At 37.5% G+C, this 23,549-nt stretch overlaps 1 protein-coding gene across 4 annotated transcripts in view; it reads left to right on the top strand.

Annotated features, from left to right (window-relative positions):
• SUGCT (succinyl-CoA:glutarate-CoA transferase) overlaps nucleotides 1–23,549 on the top strand; it is a 692,355-nt gene that overhangs the window by 541,927 nt on the left and 126,879 nt on the right. The window lies entirely within an intron of this gene.

Raw genomic sequence — 23,549 nt, 5'->3', positions numbered from 1 at the left:
ACATTCCAGCAGCAAGCAGCAGAGTCCCTTTCTCTACAACTATGCCAATACATGTGTCATCTGTTGTGTTTGTTAGTAGCCATGCTACCAGTTGTGAGGTGATACCCCACTACATTCTTGATTGAGCTGCCTCTATGTTATAATTAATGGGGTTGAACATTTTTGGCACATAATTGTACATATTTGGGAAGTAGAGGATAATCATTATGATGTATGTGTGTAATATCAATGATCAAATCAGAGTAATTAGCATTTCCAGCACCTAAAACAATTTATTGTTTTTTTGTTGGCAACATTTGGACTACTTTTTTCCTGTTAATATGAAATATATAATATATAATAAATTACTATGAGGTACAGTTACCCTACAATGATTTAGAGCACATGAAGTAACTCCTTTTTGATAAATATATTGAAGTACCATTATATAACCTTCTATGTTTTTTTTTTCACTTCTGTGCTTCTTAAACTTTAGTTCCCACTGTGCTACTCACCGCTTCAATGATCTGAAAGTTTTGGCCTTCTGCATATGAATGAGAACTGAATTACATCTACTTTTTAAAAATGTTTGTTTTATATTTTATGGGAAAGTCAGAATTACAGAGAGAAGGAGAGACAGAAAAAAAGGATCTTCCATCTGTTGGTTCACTCCCCAAGTGGTTGCAATGGCTGGAGCTAAGCTGATCCAAAGGTAGGAGCCAGGAGCCAGGAGCCAGAAGCCAGGAGCTTCCTCCAGGTCGCCCATGGCATTGGGCCATGCTCAATTGCCTTCTCAAGCCACAAGCAAGCAACTGGATAGGAAGTGGAGCAGCCAGAGTATGCACTGGCACCCATATGGAGTTCTGAAGCATGCAAGGCAAGGCCTTCAGGCATGAGGCTACTACATGGGGCCCTGGGGTCTGCACTACTGTGCTTAACATAATGTTCTCTGCTTCTGTCCTCACTGACACAAACAGCAGAATCTCTTTCTTCTTTGTAAAATTAATTTACTTGGGAGGCACAGTGAAAGAGAGGGAGAGATAGTGAAAAATATATGTAGGTGAGAATGACTCTGACTTTACAAATACCCCCAAATGCACAATATTCAGAATTATGTCAGGTTGAAGTTGAAGGCTGGGAACTATCTTCAGATCTCTAATATGCATAATTGAGTTATCAACTGCTGCCTCCTTGGACATGTGTTAGTAGGAACCTTGAGTTAGAAGCTGTAACTAGTACCAACCCAGGTATTGTGATGTGGGGTGCAGGGCAATTTAACCAATATCTCAACCACTAGGCTATACAACCAACATGTAAGAATTCATTCTTTTCCAGCTGAAAAAAATATATATGTGTATGTGTATGTATACACATATACACACACACATATGTACATATATACATACAATATATGATATATCATATATATATACATATATATATCACATTTTCTTCTTCATTCATCCATTTAATGATATTTTGGTTGTTTCCTTACCTTAGCTATCATGAATCATGGTACTGTGATAAACATGAAGGAGTAGGTGTCTCTTTGATATAATGATTGCATTTCCTATGGGTATAACACAATACTTTAAAGTATCATTGAAAATGGAATTTGAAATTATGATTATTTTAGTGGGAAAAAATGATGATATTGTGTATAAAAGGATTCACTTTCCAGGAGGGGAGAGCCAGAGAAGAGGGGTTTCACCATCTGAAACACTGGAACAAGGTTGTATTGTATAGTCACCACAGTAGAAGCTGAGAAGAATGAGTTGTGTCACACTCTAAAGAACAGAGATACCATTGTGTAGCTGTTGCAGTATGGTCACTAAGAAACTTCAAGGAAGGATTGTTCTCTAGTGGGGCCTGACAGATTTCCAAGGGCAGAAAGGTTAGGAGGTAGGACCTGCATGGAGTGAGGCAGAGTACTGACAGAGGATGCCACTTGATAAGGCCTCAAGGGGCCAGGAAATAGTTCATTTGATAGGCATGGAGAGTTCGTAGTATAGATGAAGACTTTCCAGCTAAATGAATAAACTCTACTTGAAACAAAACTTTTTCAGGGCTTTGAGTGCAGGGTAGGGTTTGGGTTTGGGCTCAGAGCCCCAACTCTATTGCCACAGGAAGTCATCCCTTTGTCCCAAACTGTGGCCATCAAGTCACTCTTGCAGAAACCCCAGTTTTCTGACAGGTACAGAGAAGTGCCGAAGTGATAAGTTGGGGCATCCTACTGTGCATCTTCGTCGCCATGGCCTCCCTTCTGAGGACTCGTGAGCGTTCCTTGCCACCTTTTCTCCAACCCCACTACACTGAATGGCAGAGGTTCTATGCATGCAGATTCCATGAGCCACCTTCCTTGAGGCTGGACCCTGTATTTACCTCTCCACCCCCACTCTGGCAGCTCTGTTGCTATAAATGCACCTTGTGAATGTAATTATGTGATGGAATAGAAGCGGCTCCAAAGTCTCCTTGCTCCAGGCTGTTGTGCCAGCAGTATACCTCTGTGAAGCATATAAAACAGACAAGTCACTCAGAAGTCAATGCACACGCTTGCAAAAAAAAAGGAAGGCATAAAGAAAAAAGTACAACAAACTAAACTAACAAAAAGACATTATGAGTATCCTCAGGAGAACAGAAAAGCCCCCAAAAGGTACCTCTTGTCTCGAGCTCAAAATATATTGTTTTTTCTTTTTATGTTTTTATCAACTTCCAGGACTGTCTTCTAGTCTTTTTGTTTGTTTTCTTTCTTTTATTATTATTATTATTTACCATTTCACCCTCACAACATGTTTTCTCCTAAGAAAATTAAATACAAAACACCTACTGTATATTTAATTTAAGGAGGAAAAAAAAAACACATCCAGACGTCTGAATGTTGAAATATCATTAAAGAGAGGTGACGCAAAGCTGGAGAAGCCAGGAAATTGAGTCTTTAACTTACCACTCCTTCCCTAGCATATGGCCTGTGTACAGCATGACACATCACTCTGCTCCAAGTACAAATGAAGCTTGATTATAAAGATTAAGGTGGGGTCTGGGACAGCAGGCTAGATCTCGCTGAGGTGGGATAGGTGTGAATGCGAACACTGTGCTGTTCTCATCTCAAGGTTTCAGTAGGTAACTTTCACCACCCTTTGTAGGTGTTAGGGCTGCTGGGACAAAACGTTGTCTAGCTATGAAAAAAGCACAAAGTATGTGTAGCACTTTTCGCTCCATTCCCATCCTCCACCTCTGCCTGTTTCAAAACTGTCCTTGATCTATCCTTCATCTTCCAGAGCAAACACTGTGGTCACTGGGAAGCCATTTCTAACCCTCAACTTTGTTTTCTGAGAACACTCTATGTCCCTACGCAGATGTGTGAAGATTTTGAATTCTGAAGCTGATGGCCTGAGTTCCCAGGGATGTTCCTGGACCACATTGGACTGAACCTCCCTGTGCCTCTGTTTTCTTGTCTGTAAAATGAACCAGATATGTAGGCTCAGTGAAATTGTACGTGATTTGGAAATAGCTGTGATTTGGACTTCTAATGTGAGAGGGATCTACATTTATCCCTTACTGATCTCCCAAGTTAACCACAGATCTGGATAACTTAAAAAATAGTGCTTGTGATTTAGCAAAGGTATAGTCCATACCAAGACCTATGATAGGTGGATGTCAAAAGAAAAAATCAGACAGTCTTTGTCTACAGCGAGCCTGACTGGAGGCTGTCTGCCATGAGGCAGAATGGAAGGCACATTTCCACAAAGAAACTGAAGGAGTGCAGAGAGAGCAGCTGGCCTGGAGTGAGGCGGGGAGCCTTCCCACGAACGATCACACCTCATTTATTTTTCATTAATGAAGAAATTGAGCTATATACTGTGTTTCCCTGAAGGACTTTAGGTGGTTTTCAAATGCACGTGTAATTCAAAATATAAGATAAATGAAGGCAAATATTTGTATATATAATAGTTAAGTCCAGGGTTTATCTGTGACCCATTGAGCTTAAAAGAAACAAGTAAATTTGGATGTGTGTGTATGTTTGTGCGTTTCAGATTTGTAGGGTTAAGAGTAGCAGAGCACTTCCCAACTCTAAAGCTTGTTGATTTAGAATGTCTATCTTATGATTCATGCTATCGTTGGCTTCAGGAAGCTTGAAGTTCATTACAGTGTATATATTCTAGATGACTTATAGCTTTTACATGGCTTTGAAGAAGAAGTTGCTTACAGGGGATTGGAAAAGCGACTCTGAGATAATGGTAACCAATGGCTGGAAAGGTAATTAGTGCAGAAGGGACATGCAGGCTAGGCAGGAATCAGTGATTCTTGTGGCTGCTCACAAATCTCCTTCATTCCTCATCAAATCTTTAGGTCACCACTTTGTCCAAACAAAGCTGCTTTAACTGTGTATTTCAGCTTACTGGTATTTACCCATTGGCCTGGTCCCTAGCTCTTTCCACCATCACAGGAGGAAAACTCTTTAACTTCATGAATCTTTACAATGTCCGTTGTTTAGCAAGCATTGACTTGGAGTGTATGCATGATTTAAATCATTCTTAAGGTAATCTGGAAACTCAGGTCTCACCAAATGGGATTTCTCTGCCCTGCATTATGGCCAACTTTAGATGAGAGCCATGGAGCATTCTGTATGTAGATATTAATCCTGTGGTTTCTTTGATACATGCTTATCAAAGAAAAGAATACCATGAAATGAATCTTGAACATGTGAAAGTAGTGATGGATATTTTAAAATTTCAAAAATCTTAAGGTGAGTATCATGAGATAGTAATGGCTTACCAGGTATTTTACACAGTGGTACCAGAAATGAGGAACCTGGTAACACATCAGGCCAGATCCAAGCAGGTGAGAGGGGAGAGGTTGATAGGACATGAGGTTAATACATAGCCATCCTCCTGCTCCAACAAGAATTACCGAAGCCCTCACAGGGGCTCAGGACTCTAGTATACACAAACAGCATGAACACACTTTCAACTCTGACAGCCACCATTTACTGTCCAGGGTTAACTCCTTCAAAGAAGTAAGAATCTACGATTTCTTCCCTGGAAACAGAGATCATAAGCTGAGTATGCCAGCCTTTCTGAGAAACTAGGCATCACAACACAAACAAAACCTTGTGACTACATTTAGAAATTGAATTCTCCAGCCAGAATTATATAGGTATGTTTTAGTATGATTTGTTTTTTCCAAAAAAAAAAAGAGAGAGAGAGATAAGACCACAGAGAATTAATTAAAAAGCATACTAAGGTCAACTGTTTAGCCAAAGAGTTAAAACTCCCACAATGAATTATTGGGTGTGATTCCACACTTTATCACTTGGCTCCAATCTCCCAATAATGCATACCCTGTAAGGCAGTGGTAATGCATTAAGTAGTTGATCTCATGATCTCACATGAAATACCTAAATAGAGTTCCCAGTTCCCGTTTTTAGCCCTACACCTAGCCCTACACCCCCACCCAATGCCTTAAGTGACTTGGTTCTGAGCTAGTGGTGGTGGTTAACCAGCAGATAGCGGTTCTCTGTCTCTCAAATAAAAAATAAAGAAAATGAAAGAACATGTTATTTATCTTTGAAATTGTCTCCTAATATTTCTTTTAGAATAATTTAATTTTGGTAAAGTACTATGTAAAGACATTTTCACGTTGACATTCAGAATCTGTCTTTATCTCCGTCCAGGACCCAAATAGAATGAAATGTAGTCCTTTCTCCAGTTCTCCTCTGTTCTCATCTTGCTGAAACAATAGAGAACCAGGAGCTCAAAGACATTTTCTAACATTTAGTTAGAAAAATCACCACCCTTTAAGCTAGATAAGACTTTAGATAATGATTTTCATCTCCTAATGTTACAGAGGAGGATCTACATTTCTTTTCTGGTCCCAAGTCACATCTGTTTGACTCCAAATCAAGGTAATTTCTATTGTCCTGGGCCCATAATATCAAATCAAAATCTGGTAGCTTTTTCTTTTGTTGTTGTTGTTAAAGATTTGTTTAGTTTTATTGCAAAGTCAGATATACAGAGAGGAGTGACAGAGAGGAAAGATCTTCCGTCCATTGATTCACTTCCCAAGTAGCCACAATGGCTGAGCTTAGCCGATCTGAAGCCAGTAGTCAGGAACCTCTTCTGGGTCTCCTACATGCGTGCAAGGTCCCAAGTCTTTGGGCCATCCCTGACTGCTTTCCAAGCCACAAGCATGGAGCTGGATGGGAAGCAGGTGCACCGGGATTAGAACTGGCATCCATGTAGGGTCCCAGTGCATGCAAGGGGAGGACTTTAGCTGCTAGGCTGCTGTGCTGGGCCCAAGGTTCTTTTCTTAAAAAATATTTATTTCCCTACACCTTTGAAGACAGAAGGACAAAGATGAAGAGAGGGATATATCCTGTTATTTGATTTACACCCCACGTAGCTGCAACAGCCAGGACTTGGCCATGCTGAAACCAGGAGCCAGAAATTCCATCTGATTCTCTCACACTGGGCAGTAGGGGGCCAAGAATTTGGGTCATCTTTTGCTGCCTTTCTTTACACACTAGCAGGAAGCTGCAGTTGGTACTTTAACTGGTACTCTGATACAGGATGCCAGTGTCATTAGCAGAGGGCCAACCCCCGATAATGCTGAAATTTATGTTGTATCATTTGCTTGGCAAACATAGATCCATCACCTCTTTATATCCATTTGGACATTAATGTTTGCAAGAACTGTGAACTTCTCTAAAGGCAATATTGCATGGCTATATCCTAAGCTTTGTTCAGCTGACATCATGCATACAATCCTTTATTGCCAGCCAACCAACCTTGAGCTCTGTGTTTGCACTAGCGATCATTATGATTTTATTATAGCCTCTTTCAGCAACTTACGAGTTTTTACAGCCAAATTACAAGTCTGTTTACAGTTAAGTGGCCGTGAGTACTTTTAAAGCAAGTACTGTAGATGTTTTTTTCGACTGGGTTTGCACCATCAGAAACATACAAAGTATAAAATCAGTACCCAGTATGCCTGTGAAACTGTTAAGGTTTATCTAAATAGGGTGAATAAAGGTGCTTTGTTTGCCTGCCAAAGGTAGGTCCTCATCAGGCCACGACTTGGATTTGGTTACCCAAATCATGAGGACTTTGTGTGTGTATCAATGCTGGGTTGAACTTACAGATTAAGACACACAATTTGCCTGATTAAACTATATAATAAATTGGAAAAATTCTGCTGCAATAAAAAAGTGTTTTCTGTTATTAAATCATATAATAATCAAGTTCATAGAGATAGAAAGTAGGATGGTGGTTGCTAGGGGTTGTGAAAGGAGGGTCAAAGAGAGTTACTGTTGCCTGAATATGTAATTTCAGTTTGGGAAGTTGAAAAGAAAGTTCTGGAGATAAATGGTGATAATGATTTCATGCCAATTTGATTATATTTAGTGCTACTAAAGCACACACTTTAAAATGCTTGATAGTATAAATTATAGTGTCTTTTACCACTATGAAAAATGTTTGGCAGCTAAAAGCATATATTATTGCTTTCAAGTAAATAAAAGTTTAGAATTGGGCAAATAAATATATGTATTTTTGAATCCTATAAAATAATCCCTTTCTTGAAAATTATACTTCCTATTCTGCCATTACACCAATATTCAGGTTTGAATGAGATGATTAAATATTCCAACTTTATTATAACGAATGGGTTAACCCGAGTATCTGTGAGTGTTATTAAATTTTTTAAAGATTGATTTATTTTTCTTGCAAAGTCAGATATATATTGAGGAGGAGGAGAGACAGAGAGGAAGATCTTCCATCCAATGATCACTCCCCAAGTGTTCGGAGCTGTGCGGATACAAATCCAGGATCCAGAAGCTCTTCCGGGTACCACTTGGATGCAGGGTTCCAAGGCTTTGGGCCGTCCTCAGCTGATTTCCCTGGCCACAAGCAGAGGTGGATGGGAAGCGGGGCCACTGGGATTAGAACTGGTGTCAATATGAAATCCTGGTGTGTTCGAGGCAAGGACTTTAGCCGCTAGGTCACGGCGCCGGGCTCTTGTGATGAAATTTTTAGTGTAAAGAGTTTCAGTTACCTTCACCTAAACTATTTGTGGAATGGCTAATCATGGAGGGAGCAGTTCAACTACAAAAAACTTCTAAAGGGATAATGATTGTCAAATATTTTTTTTTGCAATGGAATTACCCATAGAAAATTCAGAACATTGATAAATGTGTGCTCCAAAAATATTAATATTGGATAAATTATTTTACTTCCATTCCCCAAGTTATAAGTATCAGTCACAATTTTAAGCAAAGAAACATCCATTATGAGAAGATAATTCCAAACACTATGCATATCTGATGAGTGATTCCCTTAAGTGCTGACTTAAAATATGCCCAGATTTTAAATGGAGCTTTGAGAGTACACACCTCACAAAAATTCCTAATTAATGTTAATGAAAAGGCAGAAAAAGGAAATAGTTAAGGTGAACTAATATTAAAAATTGTAACTTTTTGATATAAAAAAGCAGAAACTTATTTCCTCTCAGTTCAAGTTCTTCCTCATCATTCCACAGTATCTCTTGTTACTAAAATGACCTTTTCTTTTTTAAAGAGTTGCTAAATGGTCAATAGAAAAAAAGCTGAACATCTGTTTTTCCTGCTCCCTAATGTATACATAGGATCTACTACACTTTCTGGTATTGAATAGGTGTCCTGAAAAAAATTATGGTCACAAAACACATGATTTAAAATTTAATTTTAATCATCTTAAAATTTGCATTACTGTGATATTAAATGCACTCATATTCTTGTGCATATTCATTCTCAAAAGTAAAGTAAAACCGTAGAGGAGAACATTTTCAAGAAACTCCAAGTTGTGATCCAAGGATTAAACCCAGCAATGTTATCCTTTACTGGATTTAAACACAGAACTTCGTCTAATTCAGGGAGTATCAGGGAAACTCTAAGAAAATGATGATGAAATATATATATATGTATATATATGTGTGTACACACACACACATACATATTTCACTTAGATCTAAGACTAAAATAAATATGGGGAAAAATAAGTAGGAGGGAATAAAAGTGTTTTAAAGTGTTGGATAATTATGAGTTGACATCAAATAAACACACGTTTCCAGAAAGGGAACTATTTCTCCAAGCCTTACTGGTGTTCCAGAAGTTCAATTTAATTATGTCTTTCACTGTGCTGGTGTTGTAGTCAGGAGCCATGGACTGACCTAGGTGCTTCTTTCTCCCTGTAGTAGGATAAGGCATTCATTTAGCGAAGGAAAAAAGAAGAGAAAGATGCATTCCTTAGAGATTTGGTGGTGGTGGTGGTGGTGGTGGTGGTGTGTGTGTGTGTGTGTGTGTGTGTGTGTGTGGTGTGTAATGCGAGTGGAGAGTTGAGTTTCTGATTCAGAATCATGAAGTTTATTGGTTTTAAATACTTTCCTGAGCACACAGTTGATTCAACCAGTGCCTTCTTAGCAATGCAATATCAATGTTCTAACTCAGCTCACTGTTAAAATATCATGTGTCACATTGCCAGATAGAAATCGTCACCACTGAGCTAAAATTCTACAGTGGATGATGTTTCATCTCATTTTTGCCTCTTAGGATCTGAATCCTGACTCTAATTGTTGGGGCACATGAATAACAGGTGTAATAACACTAGTTTAATATGATAGCACCTACTGAGTTATCCTGTCAGGTGCCAGCTTGTAAAGCAGTGCCTCAGCGTAGTTAACCTAAAACTATTACTAGATTTATATGCATTGCTTCATCTAATGCTCACAAAAGATCCTATGAAGTAGGTGTTATTACTCTTCCCATTTCACAGCTGAAAAAACTGAAGCTGGGATTTATTATACTGCCTGTATCACATGACTTGTAGGTCATAGAAAGACCCTGAATACATATTTGTTCAATATTGCTCACATTAACTTCTACTATGTCAAGTCCATATGGGAACTTTAATTCAGAATTGTGAGATGATGGAACTATGTTGACAGTGTCCAAGATAACTGCATTTTACAGCTGTGATCCAAGATAGGACCGGCAGCATCTTTAGCAAAAATGAGACATAGGAACAAGAAATGCATATGAATTCATTTATCTTTTGATTCTTAGCACCAGCAGTTAGAAGTCTAATTTTATTACTTTATCATTTCTTTTTAATTTATACTAATTTTTGATATTCATTTTTATGTGAATGTAATATTAATACAAAAAGAATATATACAATGTTGTTCATATATAAAATTCCAAAAATGTAATGATGGTCCGTTCCTCCTTCCTACCCTCCCTCTCCCTCTCATTTCCTTCCCTCTCTCTCATCCTTCCTCCCTCCTTCCATAATTCTTTGCTTTGTCCTCTTCCCCCCTTTGCATCCTCTGCCCTCCTGTCCCCCTTTACTCTTCCCTTGCATCCCTTCTGCCACCCTCCTCTCTCTCATTCTCTCCCTCCCTCCCTCCCTCCCTCTTCCCTTCCAACTCTCAGACAAGTACTTTTACATAATTAGAAAATAATTTGTGTAGTAATCTGATCATTCCACAATATAAGAAGCAAACGTAAGATTTATTTAGTAGCAGAATATTTACCACCAGACTCTTCATAGTTAATATCCACAAAGGATTTGGTTGCATAAACTTTGTAAGAGCCTAACGATATAATATAATGTGCCTATTAAAACAGCAGCATATTTGTAGCTGTAGAAAGCCACAACTAATTAATGAATTGGTAAGGAAAAAAGAAATTAAAAATAGGGTGGATTTCCTTGAATTGTATGCTTATGTGTATGTGTGTGTTTGTCATGTTTAAATTTTAAAATTTAAGTTTATAATGTTTAAAATTTAAAATGTTTGAATGTTGAAGATTTAAAACAGACTATGGCTAGAATGTTTCCATTTTTGAAAGAATGCATGGACACATCTCATACAGAAGAAATTCTGGAATGGAATATGCTGAAATACCCACAAGAGTATCTCTGGGTGATTGTTTCTGATTTTCCTTTTTTCTTATGTTTGTTCCCTATTACGAATCTAGACTAGAAACACAAAAATAAAATTTTACTGAGTAAAAGAGAGTGAAGATCCAATCTGTTGTGGCAGAAATACGGCCCCAACCATTTCCAAAATCAACAGTTCCTTCTAGGGTCACCTGGCTCAGAGCTCAGCCAAGAACAGACTGAGGTCTGGAAGGCAGTAGATCATTTGGTGGGCCTGTGGAACCCAGGAGCCACACTGTTGGACATCTGATGTTTGGTTTCCAAGTGTGACTTGTCCAAACATTGTGCGTGTCTCCACCTGTCTCTCTTACTTACTGCTAGGCTGTGCGTCACCCTGGGTTCACTCAACTCCTGCTCGTGGGCCACAGGCCAGTGCTTAGTTACCAAGGATTGCTTTACTTTATGACTGTCAGAGCTGATTACTGGATGCACTGAAACATGGAGACTGATGGCTGAGGTGTGTGCTGTTGCTCTCTCTCAAAACATTGCAGGGTGGAGTATGAGAAAGGACCCTGATCTTAAACCTCACAAGTACGCCTTTATGATGGTAGATTTTGCTCAGATTTTCTCTTTGTAACTTCATCTGGATTTCTGTTTTCTCATTAACAGCCAGTTCCAAATATTTCATAGACAATTTCAACTGGCCCCTGTCTGGGGTTCTGGCACCTGGCAGACTGGCATATTCCAAGGTTATGAGGTCATTTGGACTCATCTAGTGGTTTTATCAGGTGGGTTTCAGGAGAGTGAAAAATCCTACAGAATGGCAGCTTTCAGAGCCACTATGTCTGATCTGAATCTAAAAACAGTAACACAGATAGACAGGGGCCAACCCAAGAATGTCTTCCAGGGACATGCTCACATTACCAGCTGACTCTTTGAGCTGGGGTTTAACAGGCTAATTCATTTCTTGTTTTCCTTGTTGGAAGCTGTGGACAGCAGGGAAAGCATCCAGAGGCAGAAAATTGCTATGAAATCTCATTGTTCCTACAATGACTTCTTACAGAATTAGGTTCTCCTTTCTTCACTTCACTTCTCTCTCTCTCTCTCTCTCTCTCTCTCTCTCTCTCTCTCTCTCTCTCTCTCTCTCTCTTTTCCCCTCTCTCTTCTTCCCTCTCTCTTCATTCTCCCCTCCACCACTCTGTTTTTCTCTCTTTCCTTTTCTTTGGTTTTCAGTACGAAAACTGTTTCCCCAAGACCCTTCAATCTAGAAAGGAAGATTGTATGAGAGACAATTGAAGAGATGAAGAATTTGAGAAACAAAGCAAAGACTTTATCCCGAAATGCATATCAAGTTGAAAATGCAATCTTAAAAACATTCATGACAGACAAAATCATATAATCCACCAAAATCTTCTATATTATTTAGATGTTGTGCTTGTGTTTTTTAGAAAATAATCTAAATACCAGTTAGAATTCAAAGTCACTGACATTATTTTTAAATCCTATATCTGTGAGCTACTACAGAAACAGTTATATATAAGCAGCCACTAACAATACTTGAGGTCCTTCAACTGTTACTAATACCAGAAGTTAATAATATGCAACTTATTATCACAATTAGCAATCAACAATTACCTAATACCTGCTCATTTCTGGGAGACAACGAATAAAAAGTAAAAAATTCAGCAAAACCAAGCATACATTGATTCTATCACAGCCACTTCCTTTTACTTTTCCTATTTTCCTCATATCCTTATTCTTTTATTTATATTTTTTTGATACAAACATTTTCTAAACTATGTGCCATTTCTTACTATGCCAAACACTAACCTGAAATTATAATAGTTAACAAAATAGCAGAGCTTCTTGCTTTTTTGAAGATCAACTGACTGTGCTGGGCTACAACTGAGGGGTAATTTCTGGGTAATTGTATTGTCTTCCAGAGTTATCCACATAAACTCAATACTTCCATCGACATCTTCTGCTGTAATATACATGTGTAAATGTTTTCTGGGTTTTGGCAGTCTTGGCATTTAAGTTGTTGTGAGGGCTATACTGTGTGTTGTAGGATGTTATAGAGGTGAGCTTAGCTTCAGTTTACCCCATATACCAGCATCACTTTTTCTGATTATGACAATCAAAAATGTCTCCAGGCATTGTCAAATGTGAGGTAAAATTGTGTCTTGATAAGAACCAGTGCTCAAAAGGCACTATGAGCTTTCTTGGCATGAATACTCACATCTGTATTTTCTGACACTAAAAGAATTACACCAACTATGAATTGAACTAATGCAAGGAGGAAGACATGGATATATGTGTGAGAAAATATCTGTGTGAACGTTTGAACAAGTGTAAGCTAACTATGTATGGAGATAGATTGAAACATTGAAAATTTAAATTTAAGATTTGTTGGTGTCTTGTCCTAAGAACTCTTTGCTAAGGCCTTGAATCTCTAGAAACAATATTGGCTTTTATTGGACAGATTTACAGCTGTGGAGTTTATGGAGGAATGAAGAATGCATCGGTTAAACTTACTGTGACAGTTTGCTTTGCTTTTCTAGAAGATCTAGGCCGTACACATTATCCTACAAAAGCCTTAATTCAATGTTTACAATAGCTATCTTTCTATTAGTTTTAGATCAGGCAAATTTATGATACATTAGGCACGTATTTTATGAGTTGTTTGTAAATGCTTTCCGATTTGATGGGGCTAGGATCATCATTTTACTAATTCAAATGATTTTAGAGATTTTATGGTCATTGTATCTTGCTAGTATGACAATGTTGGTGATATCAGTGATTTAGTTGCGGCTGAGTCCTTGGTCAGGAACACAGCTCCCAATTATCCCACCAATTATAACATTATTCTGTGGGAAAACTTCAGCAGCTGAAACTATTGAGTAACTGTAATCAAAAGGGGCAGCTTGATGATGTCAGATAAACTAAAACTGAAATTTTGTTTTGGTCAACAATTACCAATGTTGACAAGGAAAGTCCTAAGTTGCTCCACCTAGCAATGATTTAGACTATGCAACCTCCCATGCTGTATGGACCCATCTTATCATTTTTTTTTTTTTTTTAGGGTCAAGATGGCCAGTTGGTAAGAAAGTCCTGAATAATTTTTGAAGTAAAAATAATTGCTGTGTTAATTACATAATACAGTATCTGAATTCTGAAAGACTGAAAATTCAGGCAATTAATGATATTCTGAAAAGCTTACTCCACCAGAACTGAATATGAATTTGACTAGGTTTCACAACAGAATTCCACTTATTTTTTCAGTTAATTTCTGGTCATCAATATTTTAGAATGCTGTTCAAATACTTGCCATCACAGAGTATATTTCTAACCTGACTGGCCCTGTTTTGCCAACCTAGATTGTCTCCTGACTTCCAAATTGCTACTCAGTAGGAGATTACTGATTGGACTTTTCATGGAAACAACATTGGGTATTGCCTTAAGGAGATCGGAAAATACTATCTATGTCACTTACCGCATGTACCTTGACTTTACAGTACACCCTAGTTTTAGAAATATTAAAGTGGTAGGGAATGTATATCCTAGAACTAAGGCTAGTATTTTATCCTCCAAATCTCAATTACTCCATTCAGGGTAAACTTAATAAAAGTCTAAATAAAGTCTAAATAAAACAGTGCATTTATTATATAAGTGTAATTTCTGTATATTTTTCCCTTGTCCTATACTCAACCATATATACTTTTTAATTTCAGAAAGAAATTCTGGAGCCCTATTGCAAGGGTGTGTTAGTGAGACATTGTTTAGTAATAGTACCTAACAAACAGTTGAAACTTCAGTTGATGATTAACAAACATTTCTTTTCTCATTCCCAAGTCTGCAGGCTGATTTTTGGTTCATCTGATCTAGAAAAGTCTCCTCTAATTAGTCTTGGGCTTTGGGGTTGGATTCAGGTCTATCATATAATGGTTAATCTGGGGCCCAAGCTGAAGGGGAAGTTGTACCTGACATGGTGTGCTTAGTGGCTATCTATCTAAATACAAGAGACACGCCAGAAGGCACAAACTCATTTAAAACCTCTTTATGTACCAGTATTCATTCCATGCCATATAGAAAATTGTCTTGTCCAATTCTAGCACGTGTGGATGAGGAAGACAAACTATACTTACGTAAGAGAGAAAATTAATAAATGTTTGTCCAGTAATCCAAACTATCACAGAATTAAAGCAATTAAATATGAGAGTTAAAAGCTGTTCAAGAGTTTTTTCTTTCCAATTACTTCTTAAGCTAACCCAGCAAATGTTACTGTGACATATTCAGCCTTTGTCCAGATCCTCTTCCCCCCTTTCGGTCTGTAACGTCTGGCGAGGGTTCTATTCTTTTTCTAAGAATGACACAAATGATCCGAAGAACAGATTACATTCATTTTGTTATGATGACTTAGTGTTTCTTAGGTTATGAGATATTTTTCAAAGTGATATACAAAGCCATTTATACTCCTGAATGCTTAGGTTTTTTTCAGTCAACTGATTAATGTCTCTGCTTAATATCTCATGTTTAGGAGCTTAATCACTAATAGGATCTTCTCAACCAGTAATACATAGACCCTAAAATATGAAAGCACCAGGTTGAGAAAAGAGTGGTAGACAAATAAGAACTACTTACACTTTAGAACTTGAAATTATCCAGTAATACAGCCATAAACAGAATTCAGTAGGAAAAATTCACAGTACTGAAATATATGAATCACCTTTTATGGCCCTTTAAAGGAAACAATAAGGTTCAACCAGATTTAGACAAGCACATGTTGGAACTTACAACCAAATGCAGAGAAAAGAAAGTAGAATTTGCTTACAGATGTCCTTCTGACTAAAAAATTGTGTAGTAAGGAAGTTGATAATTGGGTTAGCTGGATCTTTGCAGGGTTGAAGAGTTAATCTCAATTCCAACCAGGCGAGTGCAATAGCTATTAGGAAAGTAGCGACTTCATCAAAAAGCACTGTTATAATATGAACAAACATATTTGCAGTTCATTGCCATATTATCTCCTATTTTCTGTGTCACAAAAAAGATAATTGCTCATCTTCCTAAGTCGTAACTGGTGACTATCTTCCCTAAACTATTGCTTCAATTTCTCTAGAGCAATGCAAATATAAATATCACACAAAGGAAGTCGACAAGGAAGGACAGAGCTCTAGTGCCATCACAGGAAAATAGACATTCTCAGATTGGATTCTAGATCCATGGATCATGACTCAAAATGGTATCTGCATTTGATTATCAGGCTACAGAATTCAGCATATGGAACCAGAAAGAACCTAAATGATCTGGGAAGGAGAAATTTGACAATTCTTGGAGGAATTATCCTTGAATATTTAATCTTCATCCCTTAAGACTGTGAAGTGTTGTCAACAGCAATCACACACACACACACACAAAATAGGCTCAACGGGACAGCATTTTCTTTTCAATTTGTATTTAGATTTATTTATTTTTATTGGAAAGGCAGATTGAACTTACAGAGAGAAGGAGAGACAGAGAGAAGGATCTTACATTCACAGTTCACTCCCAAATTGGGTATAACAGCCAGAGGAGTTGACCTGAGTTGAAGCCAGGAGCTGCTTCTGGGTCTTCCTGAGCAGGCTCAGGGTTCCAAAGCTTTGTCCCATCTTTTACCTCTTTCCCATGGTACAAGAAGGGAGCTGGATGAGAAGTGGAGCAGCAAAGACATGAACCTACACCCCTATGGGATCCTGGTGCTTGTAAGGTACAGATTTAGCCAATGAGTCATTGTACCAGGCCTTTACAATTTGTTATTAAAATAAAGAGGATTTTGTACATTCCATAGATAAAATTTCCAAGAAGATGACCACATTTTCCTCATTTTCCTTTTCTCCCTTAATACCCTTCTTTTCCCCACTTCCCTCTCCTCATCAGTTTTTGCAAAGAAACAGTTTCAATCCACTCTATATTCATAAGCTCAATTGTCTACTAATCGCAATATTCAACAAGTAAAAACTGGAGATCCAATGGAGAATAAACACAGGATTAAAGTAACAGTCATATCCCAAAATGGCTATTTTGGTCCTTCACATTTTTGCATTGTATATTAACTGCTGCACATAGAGAAAACATATATTTATCTGTTGAGACCATGCTATGGCCATAGAAAACAATAGATAAAATAAACTTTCCAAGGATATTAAAAGTCTGACTACAAATGTACAAATGCAGAGGACAGGGGTCATTCTTTCACAGAGAGAAACAGGAGCTGCTGGATGACTTGAACAAAGGACTTATTTTACTTGTTGAATAGGAATATTTCCATTTCTGTCTGGGCAAATATTCCTTCATTAATTCAACAAATACTATGTTAACTACTATGTTCTAGACAATCCAGAGTTACATAAGTTAACTAAACAGATGTTGATTTGTGCATGAAAGCAATAACTACTGATATTTTCCATTCCACATTGTTTTTGGTTTTGTTGTTGTTACTGTTTCTACAGTTGTATCAATAGGCTGAGTATGGTTGGTTTGGACATGAGGACTGCTCATCACCATGTTATGTGGGAAGCAGCCATTAGAAGAGATTTGACATTCTTTTTCTTTGAGGTATTATGTTACATACAGATATTAGTGCTAAATTCTACACATCAGAAGTCTTCAAAAAGTTCATGGAAATGTGTATTTTGCAATAAATACGCATAGATTTCAATGTTTTTTTTGCCCCCCAATTTTAATTTAAATTTTTTTATTTGAAACGCAAAGTTACATGGAAAGAGGAGGAGACAAGGAGAGAATGCTTGTTTACTCCCTAAACTACTACAATGTCAAGGGCAGGACCAGGCCAAAGCCAGAATCTCAGAGCTTTTTCTAGGTCTCCCACATGGCTCTAGAAACCCAAGCACTTGGACCATCTTCCACTGCTTTCCAAAGTGCATTAGCTGGGAGCCATATTGGAAATAGAGCACCAGGACTCAAACCAATGCTAATATGGCAAGCCTGAATCACAGGTGGAGACTTAGACTGATAGGCCACAATGCCAGTCCCAAAGTTAACTTCTAAGGACATTTCAACATGAGCTTTACTGAAGTCCTCTCATATGAAGCAATATAATAATGCTGAAACTGTAGGTCAATGTTTGGCAACCAAGAGGAAAATTACAGTGCAAATTTGTAATTTGTTTATCTAGCAGCTGTGTACTAATTCAGCAGCTGTTTATCTAATTCAGCAAAGGTTCTTAAAATTTGTTTAGGGTCTATTTATGCCTTAGTTCACAAAGTGGTGGTGTAGACCCACTATGACCATAGGAGTAGAAAGTGGGAATTAGGCATGATGAACCATTGCATCTGCATTCTGATTGCAGTGGTTGTTGAAGGAATGGGTATGAGCAAAGCAAGTCAGATTAAACTGAATCCCAGTACTTTGACAATGTCAGGTAGCACTCATCAAGTACCAGTGGGTTTGAGCCCAGGGTTATGTAGCACACGAACTGTTATCTTGTAAGGATGAGGAAATGAGGTTTTGAAAATAGAGGCAATACAGATGAAGAGAAACTGAATCCTTCTAACATATGGGTCATGGCACGCTGCCATAAGTAAAGCTTGCCTATCTTTGAATGGCTCTGTGATTCAGATGATAAACTTCCATTTTTACTACATTCCACTATTTGCTATTTGGGCTTTGTCTCACCTTGTAAAGGACAACACTATGTTTGTGCGTGTGTTTATGCTTATGTATGTGCACTGAAAAAATGAAGACATCGTCCTGGCACTTTGTGTCAAATTTTAAAGATGTCAACACTATTGGTTTGTTTCCCTACATATAGGGTTAGTATTTCTTTAAAAATCAACATTTGAGAATTAAATAGTCAATAAATTTAAAGCATGATTGTCCACAACTAAAAGTTAAAAAATGCAAAAACTATTAGGTCTTATAAATAAGGATCATAAAAGACACTGTAGACATGAGAGGGCCCCCAGAGACTGGATGTGTTAGATATACTCCTTGGCTTAGAAAGTGGTCTGGGAATACTCAACACGACAATAAGACTGAGTGAAGAACCTCACAAAACATTCCTTGATAATACCATGTAGGTTTCTTTTTCTCTCGGTTGGGAAGCAGTAATCTCACATGGGAGAAGACTTCAGACAAAATAATTCATGACTATCAACTATCTAGTGAACTTTCTTTGGATCTGTGACTTTTCCAGTGCTATAAAATGACTTTCCAACGTTTCTTAAGATTTTTGAAACTACTAATCTCCTTTTAAAAGATGAAACAGATCTTGGTTTTACTACCTATATTATCCACAAACTATACTCTGTGTTGTATGGGATAGTTAGTTTGGTAAATAATTAGTTAATCTCCAATTGAGAGACCCAAATAACAAGACTATTAGTATTAATCTGCCTGGATTCAGTTAGCCTGTAGGTTCTGTCTCCATAATTTGCTCACATACTTCCTGGCTTCCTAGCTTCCTACTGATTCTCTGATATTGGCTTCAGTGGTTCCTCTGCCAGATCCTGTGCACATATGTTCTAACATCACCCCTCATTCCCTACACATATTGCTGAGTCAATTGTTTTGCTTAGGTTGGACTTTTTGCTTTCCTAATTTTTTCAGGTGTTATTTGTCCTTTGTATCTCAGCTTAGAAGCACAGTGTCTGAAGTGTTTTCTTTGACTACCTTCTCCCACCTCCTCTACTTGCTGAAGAAATCCTTTATGTGTTCCAACAGCCTGCTGTCCATTCCAGAATCCATCCACTTATGGCTTGATGCTAAAGCAATGTATGTCTTTATCAGCTGCAGTGCTCAGAGACTGAGATGGAAATAAGCCAAAACTACAAATGCTGTAGAAATCATTTTAGCAGACGCTGACAAGGTGCAATGTCATTTCACTGATTTGAGAGAGAGAGGTACTAAAGAGATAGAGTGAGATAAGGATAGTGGAAGGGAAGTATAAAAAGAGAAAGAGGGAATCACCGTCAATTTGCTGGTACAGTGCCCAAATGCCTGCAATAGCCTAAATTCGGTTATACTGAAGCCAGGAACTGGGAATGAAATCCAGGTTTCCCACCTGAATGGGAGAAACCCAATTTCTTGATCCATCATTACTGTCTCCTAGGTTTTGCATTAGCAGCAAGCTGGAATTAAGGATCAGAGCTGGGAGTTAAACCCTGGTAGTTTGATGTAGAAAATAAGGAACTTTGGTGTTATCCTAAGAAATTAAGCATTGGCCCCAAAGTTTTCATTATCTATACCATCAGTATATACCATAAAATAAAGTCAGTTAACTTGCAGTGTCAACTTATGTGTCCCTGTGTTAACTCAAATTTATAAAAAAAGAATCAGTCATAAGCCAGAATATTGATATCTAAGTGTATCATGATATTGTAGGTATAGATGTTGGTACAAAATCTAGTATCCTATTGTCAAGGTATATTTATTAGTTTTGTTGGGAGTCTTCCTTTTCTTTGGGAGTAGAGATGCACATTACAACATATTTTCACCTCCTAGTATGCTAGTATCATAATAAATAAATAAGTAAATAAGTAAATAAATAAATAAATAAATAAGATTGCATGTTGAAAAAAACTCATCTCAGTTTTGCCATCACCTGACTGATTCCATCATTGTTATGTGTAACCATGGAAGGAGGCACCTGCTTACTTGATTTTTTTGTCTATGTTGAGACAGAAGAGGGACTCTTAAATGAATAATTTTAGCATTCCTGTGAGTTGGACGATGAGGGTAATTCCAATAGTTTGTGAGAAATGGGATTAAAATATATGTTTTTTTCTTACCACACATTTTTCCATGACCTTTCTTAAGAAGTCTTATGTATATTCCAGGGAACCCCCTCTTGAGCTTGGTGAGACAGACATATGCCACAAGTCCTAAATCTCCTGTAAAACTGAGAAAGAGAAGGCATACTCTTATGACCTGGCTTCCCTACTGGCAGATGCACCAGCACCACAGCTCTAACTTTTCAGGGAACGTCTGCCCTTTTACTGTGTTTGCTAAGGCCTGGGTGAATCTGAAGATAATATGTCTCTTCACCAGAGAATCTGTGCAACTTGCCTTAGCGTTTATGCCTCAGGAGCTGACACTAGTCATAGGGCAGAGTTCATAGTCCCCACCAAGGAGTCAGAAACAACAGCTTTTGGAGAAGAACAAAACTACATGAGGCTTACAAGGAAACAAAAAGCACAAGGTTTCCTTAGTAACTATCAAAGTCTGTGGTGACTGTGTCTGATCTTGTAAAGAATACACTGGTATATTTTATTTCACCCACAATAGAAAAGGATTCAAGGAAAGCTCTCATGAGCATTGGAATAATAAATAGAAAGGTGATGTTGCCCTTTGCCTCACGTTGGAGATGTCAGTGTTCTGAGAGTGCTGAGTAGAGTTTAGCTTGAACAGTGACAGAAAGAGCCAAGTTGCCCTCATTGGTGATTCTTCACAGTCCTTTACCTTTTCCTTCTGTTCCATAGTGGTACTTGTTGCTCTAAGGTGTTTTACAAATATGAGCAAAATAATGATTACCAGGAGATTGCCCCCACTCTGTCTTAAAATTACTCAATTTTTGGTAGACAAACTGGGACTGGATAAAAGATCATTCTGTGCATGCTCCTCAGAATCTTAGAAAGTACAAGAGTGGTAGAGGAACAGAAACAACTAAAAAATTAATTTGAATCTTCTAGAAAAAATAGCCTGTGGGTGTAAAGGAGAAGAAAGAGATAATCAGTGTTTCATGTAGGCTTTGTACCCTTTGATACAACTGTAGCAACTAGGACTCCTGGGTCCCTTGTCTGATTTTAAAAACGTTTCAGGTGCTTGACAAACGTGTTTGACAGAGAGCACCATAGAATTGTACACCTATGTGTGCACATCTTACATTCAGGGGCCATTTGGCCCAGCAAATCCTGTTAAGATTCAGAGAAACAGGCTATTAATTATTGCAGCTGGTATTCTAGCTCAAATAGTGATTTTGTTGATTGCTGATAATAATTAACCATGGTTTTGTTCAGAACATATAAACCAATTAGAGAAGGACCAGTAAGCAATAATCATTGGTGAAAATAAAACATGCTTTTACATGAATCCTGGGAGGTATAAAATAGTTTTACTTTCTAGCTTGAAGGAAGAAAAAGCCACAGGCCCCAAAAATCTGTCATTTTTAAAGAATTGAGCACTGTTTGGTCAAGGTTCCTCTGGGGGATCCCAACTTCTTCTCTGTGACTAAATAGCTGAACAGTGAGTAAGCATTGTAATATTTCTATATCCTTGTCAGCATTTATTATTGTCATTCTGATTTGAGTCATCCTATTGGGAACCAAGTCACATCTTCTATGGTTTTGATTTTCGTTGCAATGATAACTGAAAAATGGGTTGGGCATTATTTGTGTGCTTATCAGCCGTCTGTAAATCTTTGGAGAAATTTGCACTCAAGTATGTTACCTATTTTAAAACTTTTGTCTCTCCATTTTTGAGTTGTAAGAGTTGTTTGTACCGCTTGCACATTTTTTCAGAGTTGTGCAGTTTGGTACTAAGTCTGATTGGTAAAACTGGGCTTTTCCTTATGGGAGTTTTTGTTCATTTGTTTCCTTATTTTTCTATGATTTAATTTCCTTATTTTTATGTATTTTTTCACATTTTTGTTTCTTCTTGATGCGGTTTCTGCCTTTCTATGATCATGTATATTCATTTAAGTAACTTAAAACTAAGTCATGCAGTTGTTTATTGTGCTCTCTGAATAAGTTTAAGATTAGTAATAATATCCCTTTTTTTACTACTTATATTAATCTTGATTTAATTTGAATCTTCTTTCATTTTTGGTCAATTTGACTAAAGTGTTATTACCTTTGTTGAATTTTACAACAAAACAGCATCAATTTTTTATTGTTATTATTATGTTCCATGATACACTTTTGTAGGTATAGTAATTTCTCTATTCTCTATTTTATTTATTTTGGCCCCAGTCTTTCTTATTTCTATACTTCATGCATGGTTTTAGTTTGTTCAACTTATTCTTGCTATTCCTTCTTTATATGAAAATATCAGCATGGCTGTGTTTTTTTTAATTGCCACCTATGATCATGTTCCAAGGTAGTTGCAAGATAGGTCACAACAGCAGCTTTTAGTGAATTACTTTCTCCATCATTCCGTGAATCATGTCACATTGAATGGAATGTAACCCAAAAACAGATTTATTGTGAACTCTGGAAGTTACCCTGCTCTTCCAGAAACCTTTAATGCCTCATTTCCCAATGCCAGTAATGACCATTAGATTCTAAGCTCTTTGTGAATGGAAAAAACAACTACCCACAAAAGGTCACAGCAATTCATTTGTACTCCCTACTTCAAAAGTTGCTGCTCATAGTGGTCTCTGAAGTTCCTTTGGAAGATCTACTTGCAACATACAGACCTTGGGTTCATGTCAGCTTTTCATTCCTATACAAGTTTATTCTGAGCTTTGACCGTGGTACATATGTGACATCACTATTTGAAACGAGAATCCCATTAATGCCATTAGAGCTGCTCTATTTTATTTCTAAGTCCAAACAATATGTTTGAAATCAAACAAGATCCTGCACAATTCATGAGCACTTAGATGTTATAAGTACTTCCAAATGCCCTACAGATATAAAAGATACTAGGTATTCAGAGACACAT

Source organism: Ochotona princeps, chromosome 20, assembly GCF_030435755.1.
Source record: "Ochotona princeps isolate mOchPri1 chromosome 20, mOchPri1.hap1, whole genome shotgun sequence".
Classification (NCBI taxonomy): Eukaryota; Metazoa; Chordata; class Mammalia; order Lagomorpha; family Ochotonidae; genus Ochotona; species Ochotona princeps.
Note: the sequence above shows the minus strand (reverse complement) of the source record. Positions and strands in the feature narration are given on the sequence as shown.